Consider the following 11,796-nt stretch of genomic DNA (forward strand, 5'->3'; position numbering starts at 1 on the left):
GTATTTCCTTTCTTTTATGTGAATAACTTACCTTAAAACTTGTGTTTTAAAGTCCTTTGTGTGCATTTATACTCCCACTTGAATACATATTTAGGTTGCTTTTTTTCACTTTATTTTAGAAAGTGATTGCTTTTTTTTTTAATAACCTTTTCATAATTAAGTAAATGATTTACATTGTTCTAAAGTCAAATCAGCAAAGCAAGGTATATTTTAAAAGTTCATTATCTCTATATAATACCTCAGTGCACTAGTTCTTTGGTTACTGTCTGCTTCCTAACGTGAGCAATAATGAATGTAGCTAATCTCGTCTTCCCTCCTGCATTCCTTCTCCCTCAGCATCTGATTTGACATAGTATTGTTTTATTCCCAGTTAATAACAATGACTGAGTGAGCAAGCCTATTCTACTTTTTTAAAAAAATCCTTTCCCATTTTTGATAGTAGTACTGGATATATTGTTATAATATATAGCCATTATCTGATATATTCTCTTCCTTATATTTACCATTTAGTCTTACTTCTTTTACTAAATATATAGTTAATGCTCACTGCCACTTCTTACATAGATGTCTCTCCAGTCATTTGGTTTGTCTAAAGTATTTATCCTTTAATAGATTTCTCTGGAAGGCTCATGGGAACAATATTCTTTGAGTTTTTGTATGTCCGTAACAGGTGTTTTTTTTTGTGATATTTATATTTGAAAGTCAGTGTGGCTGGATATAAAATTCTTGGCTCACATTTTCTGCCCTTCAGTATCTTAAATATGTTATTGTCTTCTGGCATAGAGTGTTGCTGTTGAAAACTGATGATAATCTGATGTCTTCTACATTATAAGTAACTTGGTCTTTTTGTCTATGTCCTAAAGGTATTTTCTTTTCATTTTATTTCATATTTTACTAGAATATGTCTGGGTAATGGTGATTCTGTGATGCAATGCACCTTTTCAATACGCAGTGTTTGTTTTTTCTGGAAATTTTTATTGAATTATAAATTTTTTTTTGTATTTATTCTGTTCCACTGCTTTGATTTTCTTCATCAGGAACTCTTATATATATCTTAGATCTTCTTTACCTATTTTCTATATTTACCACTTTCTTTCTAATTCTTTCCTGTCTTTTAATTTTTCTTTTTATCTCTTTTTTTATTTTCTTACTTGTTTCATTTAAGACAGTATCTGATATGTTTATTCACTCTCCTAGTCTCCATTTCTGAAATAAAACTTTTTTTCTGCATTAAGTTAATTACAATTCTTGTCTATTGCTCATGTTTATGTAAAACTAGTTTCCCTGAATTTTCAGGAAGAAAGTGGGGGTTAGGAGAGGTTTTCTAGCTTCATAGCTCCCTCTTCTATTTATATATTTTTGTGTGTACCATATGTACAATTTATATATTTTTTAAAAAAATAAAAATATATGATCTATTGCTTTGTGATCAGTCTCTTGATTTTGCTTTCTTTCTCCAGTTTTATCTGAGCTTTCTGTTTCCTTTGCCTCAGTTGCCCAGGTAATTAAATATGGATTCTATTCTCAAACATTTCTTCTCATAATGAGGTTGTGGAAGGGAGCTTTGGCACTGTGGTAGTTAAAGTTCTATGTCAGCTTTACTGGGCCTGGGTTTGAGTGGCTGGGCAGCTGGATGTAGTTATTCCCCATGATGAGACTGATAATCAACTCCATGGTGGAATCTACTGTGAGCAGTTGAGTGGTCACCGCAGGGAAGTGGTCTGCTTCCAGTATATAAGAAGCTTTGAGCAAGGTCTCTGAGCTTTTTGGCACATCTGGATCCTGCATTTGGCTGAGTCTTCATTTCAGTGGCCTGCCATGTTGTCTGCCAATCTTGGGACTGTCTCTGGACTTGAACCAGTGGCCTGCTGTGTTGTTTGTTAATCTTGGTACTGTGCCATTTTACTTGTTGACCTTGGGTTTGTCAGCCTTAGCAGGCAGAAGCTACCTGACTTGAGATGCCTCCAACTTCAGGGAGCCGGGAGCAGGAGGCAGAGCTGAAGCCTAAGGTCGAGGGACCTTCACCCAGCCCCTAAATCTGGCACTTTGAACTTAGACTTCTAGCCTCCTATACTGTAAGAGAATAAATCCCTGTTTGTTAAAACCATACAGTTGTGGTATGTCTTTTAGAAGGGCACTGTTGTTGTTGTTATTTGTCATCGAGTTGGCCCCGACTCCTAGCGACCCCTCCTTGGGTTTCCAAGGCAGTTATCACTACGGAAGTAGGATTGCCCAACCTTCCTTCCGAGGAGTGGCTGGTGGGTTTGAACCGCCAGCCTCCTGGTTAGCAGTCAAGTGCCTTAGGCACTATGCTACCAGAGGACCAAAATAGGCAGGTTGAGTTTTCAAGTTCACAGGGCCCAGATTGCATCAGCCCCTGCTGACTTACCATAGATCCTTGAACTCACCCACAATTTGGATATTGCAGAACCTTCCCTGTTTCTCCTGCTGTTCTAAATATGCCTGCTGGTCTTTCCAGTGAAAATGTGTTTGAGAGAGAAAGAGAGATAATGAACATGAACAAGAATGTGCACACATGTGTTAGGGGATTTATGGGAAGACTTCCAGGAGCAAAACTCTTTTATAAAGGGAGTATCATTTTGAGGATGGAAAGCTGATAAAAATGTTCAAAAAACATACAGATTTAAATGTTTACTAACTCTAATCTACAAACCCAGTTTATGTTACATAAATTGATACAGCTATCCAAGTGATTAAGAGGTTAGCACTGGAATGACAGAGCTAGATGTGAATTTTAAGCTACTAGTAACTAGCTATGTGACTCTGGTAGCTCTGTTAAACATAGTGCCTAAAGCACTTGACTGCTAACCAGAAGGCTGGTGATTCAAACCCACCAGCCACTCCTCCAAGGAAGATGGGGCAATCTACTTCTGTAGTGATAAGGCTTCTAAGGCCTCAGAAACTCAAGGAGAGGTCCCTATGAGTTGGGTCCTATTCGACGGCACATAACAACTAGCTATGTGACTTCAGGCAAGTTACTTAAATCTCTCCAATCCTCATTTTTTTTTCCTTCTTTAAAACGATCCTATTAGCATAGTGCCTTAAAGACACTTGACTACTAAGCAGAAGGCTGGCGGTTCAAACCTACCAGCTACTCCTCGGAAGGAAGGTTGGCAATCTACTTCTGTAGTGATACTGCCTCAGAAACCCAAGGAGGGGTCACTGTGAGCCAGGTCCGACTTGACAGCACATAACAACAACAACATTAGAACTTGTCAGTTATGGTGAAGATTAAATGAGATAATGCTTTAAAATGCTTTGCACAGTGTTCTTGAGCACTTAGTAAAGTGCTCAAGAAAGTTGGTTATTTTAAGTATTACTCTTTGTTTGCATGTGTGGGGTAGTACATTTCATACCTGAGATGATGAAGAAGAGTTTATAGTGACATCAGTGTTAATTTCGTATTGAGTCTTCCTTTGGCAAGAACAGGTTTTGTCTGCTTCCCTGAGTACAGTCTTGCATGTGCAATCTTTCTCTTTAATAATAGTGACTTTGTTTAGTTTCCATCATACCTTGTACATAGTAGTACATAGACTTTACCACCAATTAAAAAATATTTCAGTATTTTCTGACTGTACTTATTTTCCCAGAATGAGCATCACAATACGTGTTTTTAGATAATCTGGTTAAGGCTTAGGTGGGCCCATGCCCAATTTTATCTTCATGAAGTTTATGCAGTTTTACCACTAGGATTTCTAGACTTCTCAGCAGCTAGGGGTTGTTTCTCATGGACCTGCTGGCTGTTGCTAGGTTTGAGATTACTCCTTCATCTATCATTACTTTCACAAAGATGCATAGGCACATCTGAGGATTTTAATTTTTATAATGTTTCTCACTGATCTATTTCATATTTGACAATTGCTTGTTCACCATCAGTACCAGAAACTCTAATCATTTACTCCTTGTAGTGCTTACCTAGTCAATTTTAGCTTTGGAACATGATTTTACTAATGGCATCATGGCATAACATTTTCCTCCCTTTCTTCCATGACTGTGAGCTAATTGCTGTATGGAATGCAAAGATGAGTTTACTGTAATTTCAAGGAACTGAAAAAGTTCTTAATTGTTTAATTAAGTAGTTAATTGTTAAAATTTAGGTAAACTTAACCAAGAGGAGCAGAGTAGAGCAAGTTTTAGAAACCTTTTAAATTTATGGAGCTTAGGTTCTATTTGCTCTCCCCTAAAATAATGCTTTCAGACTTAAAAATTTGAATATGAGTCACCTAGACATTTAAAATCTAGATTCTAATTCGGCAGGTCTGGGTGGGGCTTGAGGTTAAATATCCTGCAATTTTTTAAAATTGGTGGTAAACTCTTCTTTGTTTCTGAAAATGTCTTTATTTTACCCTTATCGTTCAAAGATATTTTTGTCAGGTACAATCTGTTCTCCATATTCATGGGTTCAGCATCTGCAGATGCAACCAACCACAGATCAAAAATACTATTTGTCAAAAAAATATTGAAAATGTTTTTTAAAAATTGTGATTTACACGAAAGTTTATAGAGACAATTGTTTTTCCACCCAGCAATTCACGTAAATTGTGTTGTGCCACATTCATTGCAGTCCCCACAATGTAACAACACTTTCCCACTTCCTCCCAGTGTTTACCATATCCCTCTGCACTTCTTTCCTATCCCTTCTGGCCTTCTTAGCTTTGTTGTTGTTGTTGTTATGTGCCATCAAGTCGGCCCGACTCATAGCGACCCCTCCTTGGGTTCCCAAGGCAGTATCACTACGGAAGTAGATTGCCCAGTCTTCCTTCCGAGGAGTGGCTGGTGGGTTTGAACTGCCAGCCTTCTGGTTAGCAGTCAAGTGCCTTAGCCACTATGCTACCAGAGCTCCCTTCCTTAGACAAATGCTGCCCTTTTAAATTTCTTGCATTTCTGACTAGCTCACAGGTGATGTTAATGTTGTGTAGACCATATATTGAATAGCAAGGCCTTAGGGGAGAAGTATCATCTTATCATCTATTTAGTAAACTATTAAAGAAAAAATTTGCCTTCTATTTACATTTTCTTAAGGGAATTAATTGTATGCTATATCTTAGAGCTGACAAGTTATTTATATTAAATACAAATATCAAACATAAATAAGAAGACAGTCTCATTCTAATTTTTATCTTTTCTGAGGATGGAATAGGGAGCATATTTAAATTTCTATTAGGGGTTTAGTTCATCCATTAAATGTTTTTCAGACTTTAGTAGGCATTTTATTATTACATGCCCCCTATTTCTTACAGCAACCCTGTAAGATAGACTATTATGTATATTTTACAAATAAGGAAATTGAAGTTCAGAGAAGTTAAAAAACTTCCTTAAAATTTCTTAAGAAATAGTAAAGCTGGAATAAACTTAGTTCTGACCTCTAAGCTCATTCTCTTTCCACTGCAGTAAGCTGCCCCCATAAGATTGTTTTCTTCAGAAATGGGTTTTAAAATGTCTTACAGAACCCTTTAAACAAGTATATATGTTTATCATCTAGAAAAATTAAGATAGGTTAACTTTGAGTCTTACTGTATAAAGTTCTGTGACATTTAAGAGATTAGATGAAATCTGGTAAGGAAATATTTCCTCCTCTGAAAAACCAAGAACCTGAACTAGATGATTTCTAAGATCCTTTCAAGTCCAAATATCCTATTATGCATGCGATGATTTTGTTTTAAAAAACTGATTGTAGAATAGATTGTTGTTGTTGTTGTAATAGATGGGGCTTTAAAATATTTCCACCAGCAGATGGCACTCCAACATTTCTACATCAGGCAATCTTCAGGTATTCGCAAAGCGTAAACTAGACAAAACTGGAGACAAGGTGGGGGGTGGGGCAAGGAGTAACATCAAAATATGAAATATTTCCATCCTCGTTGTATGCAAAATTACATATGTATCAAATAATAGATCCCTCTATATACAAATTAGTATAAAGTCATAATCCCCTAAAGTGCTTCACAGCACTTTTCATCAAATTTGTTAAATGGATTTGGTAGCAGTCATTTTTCCCCTGCCTGATGGCGCGCTTTCCAAGGACAAGGATATTCTTACTCATCTTTGGATGCCGAGATGTGAGTGGTGGGGACATAATATCTGGTCTCTCTTTCCTTCCGCAGAAACCGGGTTAAATACTGCTGTGAATGCAGGAGAGTGTTGATGAACATCGGCTGGTGGAAGGCCTGCTGTTGTTTTCATTCCATCAGTGACCTAGTAGGCATCAACTTTAATGTGTTTGCTCTCTGTTCTTTGATTTTTTTATCCTTATGAAATCTATTGTTTTTGTGTGTTTAATTTACACTGATGTAGCTGTGCTATAAATCTCATTCTGGCTTTTGTGTTTCTCATATATCATTGTACTTAAAACTTTATCATGTTCATTGCTTCTAACTGCTGCTTTCCTAATTTTATCTATGCATTTCCTTTTTAATGGGCCTAGAAGCTTCCAATTCCACACTATCAAAACCAATGCTTTATAACCAACCTCATACAAGTCCCTTTTGTGAGTTGGTTTGGGATTTATACACAGTAGTGAGATTGCTGGGTCTCAGGGTCCACACGTACTAAATTTTACTAAGTATTGCCAGATCACGATCCAGAATGGCTCTACCAGCTTATACTCCCATGGGCGTGGAAGAAGATTCCCATCTCCCTACATCCATAATTAGTGTATTCCAATATTTAGATTTTGCCAATGAGATAATGCAAAGTGAACACATTTCTTGACTGCATGATCAGTTGAGAATTCATTAAAGCTGACAATGTGTGGCATTTACTTGCATGATTGTTCCCCTTTGAGGAAGCTCCTTTATTCTCTGAACTCTGTCTAAACCTGGGAACTGAATAGATTCCAAGAATTTTTTTGAGATATCCCTTAGTAACTCTTGCTGCTTGTTATCTGAAACCTAGGAATCAAATACATTCAAATAGCATAGTAGCCTTGCCATCTAAATTTGCTCTCTGAGCCTAGAAGTCAGACAGAGATGGACAGCAAGGGATCCAGGGTATTCCCAGGGCCCACTCCACATCACTTCTCTGCGGTTGGGCCCTTGCATCAATAGTTTTACAGAGTTCCTCAGGTGATTCTAATGTGGGTTAAGGGCTAAGAATCACTGCTCTAGGTGCTTGAATTATTTTCATTTCTACCTGAAAGAAAAAAAAAAAAAACACATTAGTTTTAGGTATGAAAACAGGAAATATTATTTCATTGTGCTAGCTAGGCTTCATAAAATCAAAAGAAGAATTTAACTGTCTGATGGAAAGTAAATATACTTCCTAAGTGTCATTGGCACATCAATGTATCTAGGCAACCAAAGTGACTGGAAGAATTGTAAAAATTTTGGTGAGAGTTAAGGCTGGTAAAGGTTAGCATAACTGGCATTGAACCAAGGAAGGACTTATGTGGGGACAAAACTACTCCAAAGGATTAGGGATCTACATGTTAATTCAGACAGAAATAAAATATTCAGTTGAATAAATATATACCAATCTATTACCTAATTTTGATTATTGAGAAATGGACTAAAATGGTGGTATACCTCCTTTCATTAATTTGTTTAATTCTCTTGTTATGAACTAAGCACATGAAGGGTATTTAAAAAGATCAAAGTTTGCTATTTGCCTTGGGAACAGAAGAAAATACAGGTAGTCTTCCACTTATAGTACATTCAAGTTATGATGAACTGCACTTACAATCGTCCTTTTTCTCCCCCTCCAAGGTTTGTGTATTTTGTAAGCGTATCTATGTATGTGTTATATAGCTGTAAGTTTATATGGAAGGTTTCTAAACCCCAAAGACAAATGAAGGTCAGATTTATAAGGATATTGATAATAAAAGGCAATAATAATGAAAACTAAAAAGAAAAGAGGTATTTGACTTAAGTGTACAAACACAATTCATCACTTTTTGAGGTCAATAAACACAATCAACTATAGAACATGTAAAAGGAAACTGATTTTTTGCCAGGCATATTATATTTATATACTCCCAGGTATTCTGAATAATAACTTCAGTCTTTTCTCCATTTATCACAATGTTGCTAATTGGTCTAGTTGTGATGATTTTTGTTTTCTTTTTCTTGAGGTATAATCCATACTAAAGGCTGTAGCCTTTGAATTTTCTTCAGTAAGTGCTTCAAGTCTTCTTCACTTTCACCAAGCAAGGTTGTATCATCTGCATATTTGCAGATTGTTAATGAGTCTTTCTCCAATCCTGATGGTGCATTCTTCTTCATATAGTCCAGCTTCTCAGACTTTTTTTTTTTTAGCATATGGATTGGATATGTATCATGAAAGGATACAACCATGACATACTCCTTTCCTAATTTTAAACCATGCAGTATCCTCTTGTCTGTTTGAACAACTGCCTCTTGGTCTATGTACAGGCTCCACATGGCACACTTATATGTTCTGGAATTCCCACCTCTAGAAGTCCCTTACATAACTGTCATCCCACCCCCAAACATGCTAAGGGATTTCAAACTGAGCTCATTAGAGTCAACTGCATTTATTATAATTATGACTTTCCACATATAAGATCTCTGCTTGATGACAGCAATGGGATTAAAAAATCCAGACAGAGTTTGTTGTATATGATGAGGTGGAACAATCATAAAATTATAAAATCCTTTTTCCCTCACCTTTCCATATGGAGAAAGTGTTGTCATCCCTTGTTCCTCCAAGCAGGTCAGAGACATGGTCTTTGATGACCAAATAACACTCTTTGTAACCCAGGTGCTACAGCACTGTCCTTTGCTCACACCTGTCTCCACTCTCCTGGTGGAAAACTGAAGGAGGCTTGTAAAACCCACTCAACTTTTCTTCCTTTTTAATATGGCAGTCAGGCAAGCCTGCATGGATAAAATACGTAGTAGGGACTCATCTAGCTACTACATTTATTGACATCATTGTCCAATAGAATTGACCTTTTTGTTCAAGTTTACCAGAAAGTTATTTATATATAACATAATTCTTACCCCTGTCATCAATTAAGGGATGTATTTGTGACAAGTTTGGGCAAGAAAGAATAAGAATGGACAAGAAACAAATAGCACAATTGTACAATATTTTAGAATTTATAAAACACTTTCCTTATGTTGTTGTTGTGTGAGTCAATTTCAACTTACAGCTATCCTATAGGACAGAGTAGATGCAACCTTATTTGATTCTTACTCTACTGTTGGATTTTAATTTTAATTTTACAGAGTAGGTAATTGAGGTGTAGAGAAGTCAAAAAATTTACCCAATGTTACAAAGCTAGGATCCTGCCAAGTCAGGATTCAAACTCAGGTCTTCCGATTCCTAATGTAAGTTTTTTTCCGCTATACATTAACAAACTGTTAGTGGGGTTTGCAATATTTTAGTTGTTTGCTAAAGCGTGGTGGTTAAGAATACAAACATAGGCTTTGGAGTCAAGCAGTCCTGGGATTCAGTCCTGCTCCGCCAGTTATTACCTGTGCACCATAAAAACGTTGCTTCATATCTGAGTCTTAAATATCTCATATGTAATATAATAATGAGTTATATCTACCTCTCAGAGTTATTCAAGTAGATTAATAAAATAACATATGTCTACCCTTGAGCACCATGGCTTGAGCATAAGATCTCAATAAATAGTTATCAGGGAGAAGTTCACAGGCAGTGATGAGACAGTGCACTGGCTACTGTACCTTTATGCTTCCCAGTCCCTGTTATGGTGGAAACAATTTTTCTCTTGCTATTAGCTAGCTGGGTATAGCTATCAGAAGGGGAAAATGGCATGGAGATGACTATGGCTTTCAGTGTTTAATAGAAGGAAAAGGAGGAGCCATCTAGAGTCAATGAGTTTGTTTGTGATAGATTGAAAGTGAGAAAAAATGTAGAATCAAAAGAATTTGTTGTAGTCAACACAACCATCATTAGAAAACAGGCACATCTTGCAGCCATTCTGTATGCCATGCAGTGCAGTTTGGCTGTAAGCCAAGGATGTATCACTAGACCTGGCTGCCAGTCCTGGGACCTGTGTATGCCACTGGTATTCTTCTACTGGTAAACTGATAAAAACAGTAAGAATAGTGACTTTCTATAAGGCTACATTTATTCAGTTCAAACACCTGCTCTTTATTTTGACATATACTTTTAGCTTTTTTTGGATGTTAAAATGTTCTTTTTTTGGGGGGAAGTAATAGTGATAAGTAGTTGATAGATTTTAAGGTCCTTACTAGACAAAATAAAAAGTTGGCAAACATGTGTCAACTCCTTCCCACTAACTAATATTTACTTTGAAATCCCAAAGTTTAGAAATCACTAAACCAGTTAATCTTCAAGTTTTCTTATAGTTCTGGAAACCGGGGCTCCTAATTATTAAAGGAATTTATCTATAAGGACCATTCAGCATACGTCAGGCAGAGCATTTCCAAGGAGACTTAAATGCATCTGGTTCCTAATAGTTAATATTTTATACAGAGATACAGTTCTTGTCTCCTAAGAAATTGCAGTGTAAGAACAGAGAGGCAGATTTTTGTCATGGAAGATAAAAACATCAAACTAATACACAGTTAATAATGAGATATTCCTAGCATATAATTTAGGGTTAAATGGGAGGTGAGACAAAAACCATGATGAAGAGGAGGGGGCACTATTTGGAAAGAGTAACCACTGGAAATCTGTACCCAAACTAGACCAAAGGACCAAACAATCAGGTCATCTCAGAGTCAACCAGTACTATCTGGAACTCCTTAAATGTTAGTGAATTACTTTCATTGCCCTAATGTCCTGAGGCTGGGCATGGCAATAAAATTTCAATGGTTAGACTAGAGAGATGGTTTTCATCAGGAATCAAGAAAGTGCTTTGTTTTGTTGGTTTTGAGTTTTTATACCATATACAGGTTCTGTTGAAAATATTCAGACACTGGTTAAAATAACTAGGGCATCAAACTATTACACTATACGTGGATCAGTAAACAAAATTGTGGATAAAATTCATAATTAAGCAGATTCTCGTAATACCCAAGTTCATCCTTAGTCACAGGAGTAGGTATTTTTGAAAAATAAACTAACTTTCCAGACAACTAGTGGGTCAAATGATTGCTCTGCTTCATTCAAATGGTCTTCCAGTGGTCTCAGTTAATGTGGCTTCTAAAAGTGTGTTCACTTGTAAGCCAGGGGGTGTTTAAACCAAAAACCAGACCTACTGCCATTGAGTCCATTTCGATTCATAGAGATCCTTTAGGAGAGAGTTGAACTGACCCATAGAGTTTCTAAGGCTGTAAATATTTATGGAAGCAGACTGCTTCGTCTTTCTTGCGCTGAGCGGCTGGTGGGTTTGAACCATCCATCTTTTTGTTATCAGCTGAATGCTTTAACTAGTATGCCACCAAAACTCCAGAGGGCTCTCAAAACCAAACCAAAGTCACTGCCATCTAGTTGATCCCGACTCATAGTGACCCCCTCCCCGGGTTTCCAAGGCTGTAAATCTTTATGGAAGCAGACTGCCTCATCTTTTTTCCACAGAGCTGGCTGGTAGTTTGAACCACTTTGACCTTTTGTTTAGCAGCCATATGCCTTAACCACTACACCACCAGAGCTCCTTATAGAGGGTATTTTCAAAAAGCCAAACTCATGGCCATCGAGTCGATTGTGACTCATAGCAACCCCTCCTTAGGTTTCCAAGGCAGTATCTCTATGGAAGTAGATTGCCCCATCTTCCTTCCGAGGAATGGTTGGTGGGTTTGAACTGCCAGCCTTCTGGTTAGCAGTCAAGTGCCTTAGGCACTATGCTACCAGAGCTTCTAGAGGGTGTTTGTTGTTGTT

Source organism: Orycteropus afer, unplaced genomic scaffold, assembly GCF_000298275.1.
Source record: "Orycteropus afer afer isolate SDZICR_OR568_19922 unplaced genomic scaffold, OryAfe1.0 scaffold00064, whole genome shotgun sequence".
Lineage (NCBI taxonomy): Eukaryota > Metazoa > Chordata > Mammalia > Tubulidentata > Orycteropodidae > Orycteropus > Orycteropus afer.